The sequence below is a fragment of the Bos javanicus genome, chromosome Y (assembly GCF_032452875.1).
Source record: "Bos javanicus breed banteng chromosome Y, ARS-OSU_banteng_1.0, whole genome shotgun sequence".
Taxonomy (NCBI): Eukaryota; Metazoa; Chordata; class Mammalia; order Artiodactyla; family Bovidae; genus Bos; species Bos javanicus.
The window spans coordinates 6,176,745-6,189,266 of NC_083898.1; the positions used below are offsets into that span (position 1 = coordinate 6,176,745).

Sequence of the window (12,522 nt, forward strand, 5' to 3'; positions counted from 1 at the left end):
TGTAGCACATTACTTCGGAAGTAACTCTATTATTGTTCAATTTTATCTTTTATTTTTCTGGCTGTTTCCTTTATATAGTTCCATAAGCCATTGGAGTTTTGACTGACATTGCTTTACATTTATCAATGAATTAGGGCAAAAGTGACTTTAATGTTTTAGAATTTCCCGCCCATCTTTCATTATATTCAGACTCTATTTAGAACCTGACAGATTCTCACTAAAGGCCCTTATTACATCAGTTGTTAATGACATTTTCCTGTTTACTTGTGTTTGGTTATGCTGGATTTTTTTCGGTGGCAGATTCTTTAAGAGTTAGCCACCTGGAAGCCCTGTTAGCTCCATTCCTAAAGTAATGTTTAATGCTTAGGTTTTGAATGAAATTTTATGTGTATTGCAATTAATAAATGGGTGTTCTTTTTGTTTAAAGTTCTTTAATTTAAGTGATATTTTATTAAAAATAACTTACAGTATTCAATTTCCTGCATAAGCTGGCCATCATTTAAGGACACACTTTTATTATTTGGTCTGTATCCCTGTTTTCTTCTTCCACTCCGAGGAATTAAACTTTCAGTTCAGCTCAGTCGCTGAGTCATGTTCCACTCTGCAATCCTATGGACTGCAGCACACCAGGCTTTCCTATCTATCACCCACTCCCAGAGCTTGCTCAAACTCATATCCATCAAGTCACTGATGGCATCCTACCATCTCTTCCTCTGTTGTCCCCTTCTCCTGCCCTCAGTATTTCCTAGCATCAGGGTCTTTTCAGTTGAGTCAGCTCTTCACATCAGGTGGCCGAAGTATTGGAGTTTCAAGTTCATCATCAGTCCTTCCAATGAACACCCAGGACTGATGTGGTTTAGGATGGACTGGTTGGATGTCCTTGCAATCCAAGGGACTCTCAAGAGTCTTCTCCAACACCATAGCTCAAAAGCATCAATTCTTTGGCACTCAGCCTTCTTTATGGTCTTACTCTCACATCCATACATGACTACTGGAAAAGTAACTTTGACTAGATGGACCTTTGTCAACAAAGTAATGTCCCTTCTTTTTAGTATGCTGTCCATCATACCTATCTATCATATGCTGTTTATCATATCTTTCCTTCCAAAGAGCAACTGTCTTTTAATTTCATGGATACAGTCACCATCTGCAGTTGTTTTTGGAGCCCAAGAAAGTAAAGCTTGTCACTGTTTGCATATTTTCCTCATCTATTTGCCATGAAGCTTGTGGGACCAGATGCCATGATCTTCGCTTTTTGCATGTTGAATGTTAGGCCAGCTTTTTCACTCTCCTCTTTCATGTTCATTATGAGGCTCTTGAATTCCTCTTTGCTTTCTGCCATAAGGGTGGTGTCATCTGAGATTATTGATACTTCTCTCAGTAATCTTTTGACTCCAGCTTATCTGACATTTCATATGATGTACTCAGTATATAAATTAAGCAGAATGACAGTATACAGCCTTGACATACTCCTTTCCTGATTTGGAACCAGTCTGTTCCTTGTCCAGTCCTAACTGTTAACTTTTTTTTTTTTTAAACTTTACAATATTGTATTAGTTTTGCCAAATATCGAGATGAATCCGCTACAGGTATACATGTGTTCTCCATCCTGAACCTTCCTCCCTCCTCCCTCCCCATACCATCCCTCTGGGTCATCCCAGTGCGCCAGCCCCAAGCATCCAGTATCGTGCATCGAACCTGGACTTGCGACTTGTTTCATTCGTGATATTATACATGTTTCAATGCCATTCTCCCATATCTTCCCACCTTCTCCCTCTCCCACAGAGTCCATAAGACTGTTCTATACATCACTGTTTCTTTCTTTCTTTTTTTTTTTTAATTTTATTTTATTTTTAAACTTTACATAATTGTATTAGTTTTGCCAAACACAGGGTTATTGTTACCATCTTTCTAAATTCCATATATATGCATTAGTATACTGTATTGGTGTTTTTCTTTCTGGCTTACTTCACTCTGTATAATAGGCTCCAGTTTCATCCACCTCATTAGAACTGATTCAAATGTATTCTTTTTAATGGCTGAGTAATACTCCATTAAACTTTGAATTGTTGTAATTTCTGCTAAGTTGTTAAAGATACTTTTGCTTTTACCTCTAAAAATACTCTCAATTTGGTGACTTCTAAGGTAAATCAGTCTCTCCTATTAATGAAAAAAAAAGTTTCCTACTAGTTGTTAAGCTATATTTGTTCCTTCTTCATGAATAAATAATCTTGTTCCCAGTGAGTTTAAGGTTCTTGCCTTATTGCAAAGAGAATTTCAAGATAGGAAGTTAAGTAAAATGAGTGTTTTAGTTAAGCAAGGGTTTGTCCTTAGAGGGAGAATAGGCAGGTAGGTGAGGAGGTGCTACTCAGCACTTCTTTGGTAAACCAGCTATGAAGGGCATACAAACCAAAAGGGGGAAGGATTTTGGAGGTCCTTTCCCTGATTTTCATCCCAGCTCCAGTCTCCTGAGGGGAGGAGGGACCATTGTCTTTATTTAGCTTAAATCAGAAGTGTCATGGTGTTGATGCATGATCTAGTATTTCTTTTTTGCAAGGCTAACCTTTTTGTAATGAAAGCAAAATAAGCAATATGTTACATGTGAATATTGGAGAAGGAAATGGCAACCCACTCCAGTATTCTTGCCTGGAGACTCCCAGGGACAGGGGAGCCTGGTGGGCTGCAGTCCATGGGGTCACGAAGAGTCAGACACAACTGAGCGACTTCACCTCACTTTCACTTGACATGTGAATGAGATTCCTTCCATTCCCCACATTTCTTTGCTGGCTTTGGGACACTTATCATTGAAAACGTGTGAATTCCTGTCAGTCTGGACATTCCTGCTTTTGTCTACCTATGGACCCCTGCTGTTTACAGGACGAATAATTTCCTGCCTCATGGCCACTGTCTCCATTTCTGTTCTCATAGCTATCTGCCTGTTGTAACAACTAAAACCTCCTTAGTTTTACTGTCATTTAATTGCATGGTTCAGTTCAGTTTAGTCGCTCAGTCATGTCGGACTCTGCGACCCCGTGAATTGCAGCAGGCCACACCTCCCTGTCCATCACCAGCTCCCGGAGTTCACCCAAACCCACATCCACTGAGTCCGTGATGCAATCCAGCCATCTCATCCTCTATTGTCCCCTTTTCCTCCTGCCCCCAATCCCTCCCAGCATCAGAGTCTTTTCCAATGAGTCAAGTCGTCGCATGAGGTGGCCAAAGTACTGGAGTTTAAGCTTCACCATCATTCCTTCCAAAGAACACCCAGGACTGGTTGGATCTCCTTGCCGTCCACGGGACTCTCAAGAGTCTTCTCCAACACCACAGTTCAAAAGCATCAATTCTTGGGGGCTCAGTTTTTTCACAGTCCAGTTCTCACATCCATACAAGACTACTGGAAAACCTCAGCACTGGCCACGGGACTGGAGAAGGTCAGTTTTCTTTCCAATCCCAAAGAAAGGCAATGCCAAGGAATGCTCAAACTACCACACAATGGCACTCATCTCACATGCTAAAAAGTAACTACATGGTAGTCACTGAAAAAGACATTTATGCCACAAAACAGAATTTTAGCTATACAACTTAACATTTAATTTTGTTCATGAGTAAGTAAGACTCAGATTTCTGTCAACTACAAAGATGCACAACTTGAAAATTACAGGTTGTATTTGTAACAAAATCAGGACTGCAGTGCAGGAGACAGCACCTCAGATAGCTCTGAGAGACTGCTCCAAAGAGGTGGGTCAGGAGAGATCAATATGTTATATTTTGGTAACGGGGAGAGTGAAAGTGTTAATTGTTCAGGCATGTCAGACTCTGTGACTCCATAGACTGTAACCTGCAGTTTCTCTGTCCATGGAATTCTCTGGAGTGGCTTACCATTTCCTGACCCAGGGGATCTTCCTGACCCAGGGATCAAATCCAGGTCTCTTGCATTGCAAGCAGTGAGCCACCAGGGAAGCCCCTGGTGAAGGGGAGTTCAATACAATTAAATATTCAGTTTACAAAAGATTTTCCGGTAGTCAAAGAGCTGATGTCACTACCAAGGGATTTAATGCTTTTCTAATCATGAGATGCAGGGATTGGGATCATGAAATCAGTTCCTGAAAATGACCAACTATCTAAAACCTGTCTGACTAGATTGCCTGGAGCACAGAATGCCTCAGTCCACACTGGACTCTCAAGGGGTGTTGATAGTTGGCAGCTGCTATTCGGTGGAGGAAAACCTTACACAACACGTCCAAGTGTGCAGTCAACTCTAAGAGCACCTAGACTTTAGGGCCCAAGTGAAAGCCCTAGAGAGCCTGGGACACAAGTCACGGCAAGTCTCCAGAGGATGACCATCCATCCAGTCAACGAAGACTATCTCTGCACTCCACTCGAGGACAGGTTAGAGCTAAAGCCAGCCCTGGTCCTGAAGCACTGGCAGGAAATATTAGGCCCTGGGGGACCCTGTCCTAAACTTTTCTTGTCTTTAACTTCTTTGCAATGCCTTACGGAAACTTCTGAATGTGGGTAAATGCCATGCAGTCCCTAGAATGAGCCCAGTCTAAGGTCCCGAAAACCATGCCCCGATATGCCATCTCACACCCGCTGTAGAGTTATCACACCATAGTTTCTGCTTTGTTTTGTTTTGAACTAGGGCTGGGAAAGACAGGTACCAGCCTGCCGGAGCCCCACGGATTCTTGGACGTTTACAGATTCAGAGAGTAAGAAGACCTGTTTCCAGTGTCTCCTGGGCTGCTTGTTCAGAAAGCACCCAGAGACGGCCAAGCCTTGCCTTCTAGCGCTGTAGATGCGTCTCTGTAGAAGGGGCAAAGCTGGGGTGTACATGCTCAAATGCAAAAGCTGGCCCTGGGCAGGAGATCTCATGCAGGGCACCGTGAAGAGGACATCCATAAAACCTGTGAACTTTACCCTTTGCCCTCAAAAGAGGTGCTGCTTCAGGGAGAAAAGTTGTAGAGTGAGAACTTCATGTGGGACATCACCCTCAGGCATGCCCACGGTGGAGCCCTTCTATCTGGGATGAGAGGACAACAGTGGGGGGACAGACGAACTCTGCCTACTCCATTTGTGCCAGTCTGTCTTTTGCTCAATCCAGAGGTGGACGCGATTCCAGAAAGCAGTCATCTACTTCAGAAGGACCACCCTAAGTGCTGACCAGTCCTTCAGTGAGCTCCATATGCTCCAGGTGTTCCCACTGGCCCTTGGCCCACACAGTAGTGGCAAAGCCCTAGATGAAGGACAGCTCCCTTGTGGTTGAAAACATTCTGTGCTGAGCCGTCCCGCAAGGAAGAGAAACTGTCACCACAGGGCTGGTGAGAAAAATGTTTTTCCTACAGCTTGGCCTGGCAGAGGGCCTTGGGCAAAGGCCTTAAGCCTTCCTGGAAAAAGGGATATTGACCCCTGAGCTGCAGCAGCAGCAGCAGCAGCAGCAGCAGCAGCAGCAGCAGCAGCAGTAGCAGCATGGGACACAGAGCACATGGCTGCGTAGGCTCGCCCTAACAGCCTCTTTCCCCTCACTTCTGCCCCTGGACACGCTGTACCGAAGCTGAGTTCCTGGAAAAAATAACAGAGTTCACATGAGCTCTAACATCTACGATGGGATCTGTTTTCCTTTATCTGATTCCTTGCATTTTCTCTTTTCCCCTGGTCACTTTTGCCAGAAACTAATATCCTCACTGCCTTCCCACCCCTCACTTTCTCCCTAGGCCACAGCCCCCCTCCATATACCTTATACACGATCCCCTAAGATGTTACCCGGAACCCCAGCTCTGGGAAGCGGACTCTCAGCAAAGCTGACCGTGCACTCATATACACACTCATACACATGTGGCCTTCGAGGTTCATAGCGAGTTCAATGTTAAGGCTTTTCCCTTGTTCTGTACTCTTATTAAAGTGTCTGATGATAGGCAACAGAGAAGATACCTGGGCCACCACCTTCCAACAGAATTGCGTTCCACTGTTTCAATCTCTGGCCCTTGTTCACCAGACCCTTTCCACGAACATCCACATTTCCCTTGTAAAACTGCCAGACCCACAGTCAATGGGCCCCTCGTCTTCCTTCTCCATCCTCCCCAACCCCCACCCCACGGGAAGAACTGCACCCCCTGACACAACCCCAACATATGACTTAGCCCCCTCTACGAATCTCCACGGACTGGTAATTCCCACGCGGTGGACTGACTCTCCTACATGCAGCTGAAGTGTTTGTCCTGAGGACCTGCCCAAACAATACGCGCACACATGCAGCTGATGCTTTTTATTTTTCCTTTGCAATTAATTCAGGTTTACTGGTGTCTCACTCTCGATCCACTTCAGCACCAGACCACTCTTCACTACTTTCCCGTCCAAGAGAACTATGCTGGCCATTGGTCTTCACGTGAAGCAGCTTCTTCGGTTTTCTATTTTAGGTGAAGGGGGGCACACCATCGTAAGTGTCTCAAAAGCTGGGGGGAGGGGGTTCCTTGCAAAACAGAGAGAGACAGAGATATGTACACTTACCCTCCCCGAAAACACTAAAGACAGCTTGATTCTTTCAAGTCAGTTCCCAGGGGGCGTGTCTGTGAACGTTTACATGCCCTAGAAGCACATAGTAAAAAACGGGTATCCCAGTCTTCAGCGTAGAACTATTTACAATAGCTAGGACGTGGAAGCAGCCTATGTGTCCATCAGCAGATGAAGGGATAAGGAAGTTGGAGTACACATACACAGCGGTGTCTTACACAGCTCTAACACGGAACGCATCCATGTCAGTTCTAATGAGATGGAATGAACGTGGAGCCTACTATACTGCGTGAAGTAAGTCAGAAAGAGAAAGACAAACACTGTCCGTTAACACAAATATATGGAGTTGAGGACCTTGTAGGTGGTGCTGAACATCCAACATGCAGGGCAGCAAAGAAGAAACAGACATATAAAGAACAGACTTTGGCCTCAGTGGGAGATGGTGACGGTGGGTTAATGTGAGAAAGTAGCCCAAAAAGGTTTACATTAGCTTATGCAAAACAGATGACCAGTGCGAGTTTGACAGGTGGAGCAAGGCAACCAAAAGAAAGAGGATAGAGAAGAGGCAGCCACAATGCAGGAGAGTGCATTGCCATCTTACAATGGAAATCCAGGGGTAAACCAAATCCAAAGTAGTAAGGGCAGTTTCTTTCTATGTTGATATTGCTGGGGCATTCCAGTTCCTTTATTGAACCAATGATTTTCAAAGCAATACCAACGATTTTCAAAGCAACATAATGGGTACGGAAGTGAATAGAGAAGGGATGTATGCAGGAGACTAAGCAACTGGCCAAAATGAATGGTAAAGAGGCTGACAAACATACCCTGGAGGAGGAAGAGAGACTGCAGTGAAAGGCTAAAGAGCATGTCAGCAGTTACTCTGCTGTTAGCCAATGGGTGAGGTTCCCTCCTTGACCTCTCAAATGCCAGGTCAGCTAAATCCTGGAACCAAATCATGTTCACAACATTGATGAGAATGAAGTGGGGGAGCACAAAGAGAGATCACTGAGCTGAAGAACTTCAGCTATGACCAAAAATCTCCATGTAGAGATGGATTACCAATAATATGGGCCACTACTGACTGAAGCACAGGACTGAAAAGTCCATAAAACAAGAGGAGACTGAATCAGAAAACTCCAGCATCACAAGTGCAGCAGTGGAAAGTTCTCCCAACAACATTTGGCTCACTTTCCTGCTTCCTCTCTGTGCTCTGGGCTTCCCCCTGAGCCAGGATACTGCTTGCCCTTTTTTGATGCTACTCCTCCCTCTTTTGTTGAATTTGAGCATCCAACTTTGAGACGGTACAAATTCCCAAGACAGAGTCTGATTTCCCTGGCAAGGTCCTGCAGAAAGGTTGTGACATTCAGCCATCACTTCACTGTCCAAACTATCAACTACAGAAAGGAGAGAAAGAGGTTTCCCCAAATATTTCATCATGAAGGACTCAGTAGCTTCTCTATCTTGGCTCTGGCTCCAGCTGCAACCCTTATCCACCACTGGCCTCTGGCTCCTTTGAGCTACTCCACTCCTGGCCACCAGTTCCTACCCAGGCATTCCCAGGGCAGGGGACACTGTGTCTGCACTGCAGTGTACATTTTTGTATCACAATAAATGGCTGATTTATTCTGATAAGTGTACAGAAAGTGACAAATCACTGTCATGTGTATGAATCATTTTTTAAATCACTGGAGCACGTTCTCATGGCAGCGATCATAATGCTTTATTTCCAGTAATGCTTTTCAAATGTGTACTCTCATTGGTTAATGTAGTAATTCTTTATTTGAACTGATTATCATCTGATTATTAGTTGACTGTAACTGCTTACGTGTTTTAATTTTTGTAACATTAGTTACTGCAATATCAGTAAAATCCATCAATGGCATTTACTTTCCAAAAGCGATATGAAAACAAAGGGCCCATTTTACCTGGTGAAATGAAAAAAGGTAACTAATACTAATAGAGCCATAGGAAAACTTTCAAGTAAGAATATAGTAATATAGACATATTCTATTAGAATGGTTCTGTAGTAAGACATTAATACTAATAGACTGGTAAGCATTACATTAAAAACGATTTTCTAAACTATATCTTATACAAATATATTAAGGTGTGTTTACCTTTGGTGCATGATTTCACTGCTGAGTTGTTCACCTACATGTTCTTGACTGCTTAGTTGTCTCTGACTCTTTGCAACTCCATGGCCTGTAACCTGCCAGGCTCCTCTGTCCATGGACTTCTCTGGGCAAGAATACTGGAGAGGGTTGACATTTCCTTCTTCAGGGGATCATTCTGAGCCAGGGATCAAACTCAGGTCTTCTGTATTGGAGGAAGATTCTTTTCCACTGAGTCATCACAGAAGCTCCATTTACCTACAGTATGTTTGCTCAGTCTTGTCCCACTCTTTGAGACCCCATGGACTGGGGCTCGCCAGTGCCCCAGTGCTCTTCTGTCCATAGGCTTCTTAAGGCAAGAATACCAAAATGGGTTGCCATTTCCTTCTCCATGGATTTACCTAAAGAAGATATATTAGAAAGATCAACCACTACTTTAGAAGAACCAGTCAACACTATATTACTTATTTATAATGGCTTACTAAGAAATTCTAAGTATTTTTGTAAACGGGGAAATATACAGATTAGTAGACATCAGTATTAAAATAAGACATAAGCACTGAAAATGGAGCTATAGTATTGCTTTATAAGAATAGTAAAATTTAATATACTTACATATATATGTATATAAGTATATTAAATTTCATATATGTATGAATATATATGTATAAATATTTATGTACATATGTGCATATTGGAGAAGGCAGTGGCACCCCACTCCAGTACTCTTGCCTGGAAAATCCCATATACAGAGGAGCCTGGTAGGCTGCAGTCCATGGGGTCGCTAACAGTCGGACACGACTGAGAGACTTCCCTTTCAATTTTCACTTTTCACTTTCACGCATTGGAGAAGGAAATGGCAACCCATTCCAGTGTTCTTGCCTGGAGAATCCCAGGGATGGCAGAGCCTGGTGGGCTGCCGTCTATGGAGTCGCAGAGAGTCAGACACGACTGAAGCGACTATGTGTATATAAGTATGTATGTGTGTATATATATATATATATATATATATATATATATATAATGGCTATATAAACTAGATAAATTCTAAAGAAACCCTTGGAAAATAAGTTTTAGTTCTCTTCTTCGTTAAGTGTATTTTCTTCTATTAGATATGATTTTACATGTTAATTCCTAGAAGGAAGAATTTTATATAGGGAAAAATAATCTGTCAGCAGAGTTCTTTCAGGTATAGACATGCATTAGCTGAGGTGACAGAAATTGCAGAGTGTGTCCTTAGTGGATCTCTTCATTTTGTTACTTTTGGGATTTTTAGTGAAAAACATTACCTTTATTTGCTTAATGAGAAAATTCCAAATATGTTTACTTCAAAGACACTAAGGCTTTTAACTCCTAAATGGTTTAAATATTTTCATTATTTATCCTTTTCTTTTGTATTAAGAAAAAGGAAAATCACACAATTAAAGAATATGCCACTCAAGAGTGGTCATATTGGTGACATATGAGACGGCAATAAATTATGAAAACATGTGATGGTAAAAGTTCTCTTTTGTATTTTATAGTGATTAAGTTAACCCGACTGGTAAACCTAGTAGAATATTTTGCTCTTTTTATTTTTGGTTTTTGTTTTTGTTTTTTTTTTAGACTTTCCCTCAAAGGTCTCCATTTACCCCTCCTCCACCTCTGTATTTTCTTCCTGCCCTACTTTCTCTGCGGCTCATCTCGCGATACATCCAGGTTCCTTACGCTCGTCTCCTCGTGCCGTACATCCGGTTCCTTATGCGCTTGACGGAAGAGGCAGGGCTGCGTTCAAAATTAGTTTAGCTAGCGGTCGACTCAGGGGCTTTGGTGGTGTGTGTTCGGAAGAACGAGACAAAAAAAGGTAAAGAATTGGGCATTTTAAGATCAAAAAACAGATTTATACCTTATGAGAACATGTTTATAGGTATAGTGTCAGTTTTTACTGGAGAAAAATGGTAACTCAGACTGATTTTTCCTGTCAGGTTTTTTCCCGTAAGACCTAATAGCTGAGTGTATGTATATATATGTGTGTGTGTGTGTGTACATTATCCTGAAAAGTCTTATTAGTTTATTTCTTGAAAAATACCTTTAATTTTTATTCCTTGGAGAATCAGTGCCTGAAGTAGCAATGGAAAGCCAGTGAAGTTTGAGGGTTCTTTTGTCTGAATGGAGGGCTTGGGGATGGGATGGACGAGGTGGGGGCGGAGCGGGGGTGGGATGAAGAAGGGGGTTTGAAATGTCTGGATGTTGGCTGTGGGAGGATATACTGGGCATATACTCCTACCCTGGGACTGAGAAAGCTGTTTTTGCTTTGTAACTTTTCTTTGATGTATAAGGCTGGATCTTTCTCCACAAGCTTATGGCTACTAGGGCGGGATGTTGGTTGCTTTCGGTGTGTAATTCATTTTTTTCCTGTTGGTTTGGGGCTGCTAGTCGTGTGCAGTGTTGCCTTGGTGTGCAGTTCGGCTTTTTTCCGTTGGTTTGGGGCTGCTAGTCATGTGGAATGTTGCGTTGGTTTCTCGCAAAATGTGGCTTTGGTGTGTAATGCGGCTTTTTTGCTGTCCACTTGGGGCCGCTGCTTCAGTCGTCTCTGACTCTGTGCGACCCTATAGACCGCAGCCCACCAGGCTCCCCCGTCCCTGGGATTCTCCAGGCACGAATACTGGAGTGGGTTGCCATTTCTTTCTCCAGTTGGGACCGCTGGTCATGCAGAATGTTGCTTTGGTGTGTAATGCATTTTTTCCCCCGTTGGCTGGTGCCTGTTAGAGGCGCGGAATGCTTCTTTGGTGTGTAATGCGAAATTTCTCCCTCCGCTAGGGTCTTCTAGTTGTGCAGAATGTTGCTCTGGTGTGTAGTTTGGCTTTTTTCCGTTGGCTTGGGGCTGCTAGTTGTGCGGAATGCTACTTTGGTGGGTAACGCGGCTTTTCTCCCTCCACTTGGGGCTGCTAGTTGGGCTGAATGTTGCTCTAGTGTGTAATTTGGCTTTTTTGTTTGTTTGTTTGTTTGTTTCCCTTGCCTTGGGGCTGCTAGTTTACCGGACTGTTGCTTTGGTGTGTAAACCGGCTTTTCTCCCTTGGCTTGGGGCTGCTAGTTGCGGGGGCTTAGTCGTGCAGAATGTTGCTCTGGTGTGTAATTCGCCTTTTCTCCGTTGGCTTGGGGCTGCTAGTTGTGCGGAATGCTGCTTTGGTGGGTAACGCGACTTTTCTCCCTCCACTTGGGGCTGCTAGTTGGGCTGAATGTTACTCTAGTGTGTAATTTGGCTTTTTTTTTTTTTTTTTTTTCCCCTCCTTGCCTTGGGGCTGCTAGGGCACCGGACTATTGCTTTGGTGTTTAACCTGGCTTTTCTCCCTTGGCTTGGGGCTGCTAGTTGTGGGGGCTGTTGCTTTGGTGCCTAATCCAGCTTTTCTCTCTTGGCTTCTGGCTACTAGTCATGGGATATTGCTTTGGTGTATAACTCAGATTTTCTCCCTTGCCTTGAGTCTGCTAATTGCGCATCTGGATGTAACAGCCCAGGCTCCATTTTGTTTCACGTGCACTCTTTTTTTTTTTTAAACAGTTTTTCTCTGAGATAGTGACAGTAGTTGAAAAACTTAACCAGTATACCGAACCATTTTACTTATATGACTTAAAACTAAAGTTTTCAAATGTTGAACTGTTGATTAACTTAACAAAAATGGTCAAATTTTAATGTTCATAAAAGTTAACATTATTTTGTCTGGAGCTATGATTCTTAGTTTACCAAAATAAGTAACCACAGGTTAAATTTTCCTCAGCAAAGTATTTTATTCTCTTGTGGCTTTTATGACTTAGTATTGTAGAAGTTTTTAAATTTAAGTGTATTTTACAGATTATTTGTTGTGTAATCAATATAAACGTGAGAAAATGGGGAAATTTGAAAATGTGTTTAGTGTATTTTATGTAC

General features: G+C 42.9%; 1 pseudogene; it reads right to left on the reverse strand.

Annotated features, from left to right (window-relative positions):
- Positions 1 to 6,988: 6,988 nt before the first annotated feature.
- On the reverse strand, positions 6,989 to 7,941 carry LOC133243823 (etoposide-induced protein 2.4 homolog; annotated as a pseudogene).
- Between the last annotated feature and the right edge of the window lie 4,581 nt (positions 7,942 to 12,522).